Genomic DNA, 1,426 nt, shown 5'->3' with positions numbered 1-1,426 from the left:
CCAGGTAAGAAGACCACACACTGTAGTGTTGTAGAGGTGTAACTTGTGTCAACAACAGATGTGTTTTTTTTTAATTGACACATTTGATAAAACATGACTATGTGTTTTTCTGTTTTTTTTAATAAGGCGGAGGTTCCCGAGCACGTGGAGGTGAAACCCCGGCCTTCACCTGCCAGGCGTGCCAGGAGGGAGAGGGTGCCAGCCCAGGTATGACTGTGATTTTATTCTGTCAAAATGCTTCAACATGTAGTTTATAGTATAGAGTGTGATATTGAATACTTTTCATGTTTGTTTCCAGGACCATGTGGAGGTGACACCGAGGTCACCTACCAAGGACGTGGGGATGGACCGGCCTGTGGACCAGGTGAGGGGAGGGGAGGGGGGCTCAATAGTCTTTTTGGAGTGATATTCTTCTCTTTTTTTTTTAATTAACTGTTTTAATTTGTATTCCTACTTAACCTTTTTGTTGTGTGCTCCTTTAGTAAGACATGATTATTGGGCAAGTATGTTCGAAATCNTATTCCTACTTAACCTTTTGCTGTGTGCTCCTTTAGTAAGACATGATTATTTGGCAAGTATGTTCGAAATCTAAAATTCTTTTACTGAGCATTTATGAATTTGAGTTTAGGTGTTAAAGTGCAATTGTTGTTTAGGTTTTGTTATAGAAAAAGGAAATGTATGTTTTTTAATTTATTCACCAATGATAATACTGTCTTTTTTTGCATTTTCTAAAGGACCAGCAGCGGGGGCAGCCTGCTTCCCCAGGTAAGAAGATCAGCAAAGGTAAGAGCTGTTCTCCTTCCTGCATTTGCTGTCAGGTTCAGCCGCACACGGACCCCATCATTACATTTGGTTTGGACAACGACTGTGAGATGGTTCCTGCTCCCGCTAGTTTTGTGGTTGTGACAGACTCCAGTTCATCAGACTCCGAGGCGGGTGTCACATTTGGCTCCTCGGATGTTGAGCTGGAAACGTCTGAAGTTCAGGTTCCTGTTCCTGCTGCTGGTACGTTAAAGTTCAACAGCATCAGAGGTTCGTTTCATCAGGGAAATGAACTGTTTGGTCCGAATGCTGGGCGGCAGTGCATGGCCATCTCTTTGGTCGCTGCTGCCAAACACACTGTTAAAAGTGTGTTTCTGTGGGACAGCAGTGATTTAGATTCTGTGCTGCTTGCTGGAGATCAGGTTTACTCTGACCTGCTGAGACAGAACAAGATCACTGACTCAGCAGGTTTTCTGAGAGTGACTGATCTGCCAGATCAAGCAGTGGTAGATGGAGTTGAGTTATCGTGTGTGTTTGGGGAAGTGGTTAGTGGTGATGTTAACGTTAATTCAGGTGAGTTTATAGACGACGGTGTGTTTGTTCCTCTGAAGGAGGGTTTAGCTCGGATGACGGCACAGTACAACACATGTCTGCTGACATTGTG

At 43.9% G+C, this 1,426-nt stretch overlaps 1 long non-coding RNA gene across 1 annotated transcript; it reads right to left on the bottom strand.

The window, feature by feature from the left end:
* Positions 1 to 416: 416 nt before the first annotated feature.
* Positions 417 to 739, bottom strand: LOC118598358. The gene is made up of 2 exons (XR_004947474.1): positions 533 to 739; positions 417 to 459 (listed from the first exon to the last, which is right to left on the bottom strand). It is a non-coding gene; the product is annotated as an uncharacterized LOC118598358 (long non-coding RNA).
* Positions 740 to 1,426: the final 687 nt, after the last annotated feature.

This window comes from Oryzias melastigma, unplaced genomic scaffold (genome assembly GCF_002922805.2).
Source record: "Oryzias melastigma strain HK-1 unplaced genomic scaffold, ASM292280v2 sc00372, whole genome shotgun sequence".
NCBI classification, from domain to species: domain Eukaryota; kingdom Metazoa; phylum Chordata; class Actinopteri; order Beloniformes; family Adrianichthyidae; genus Oryzias; species Oryzias melastigma.
Note: the sequence above shows the minus strand (reverse complement) of the source record. Positions and strands in the feature narration are given on the sequence as shown.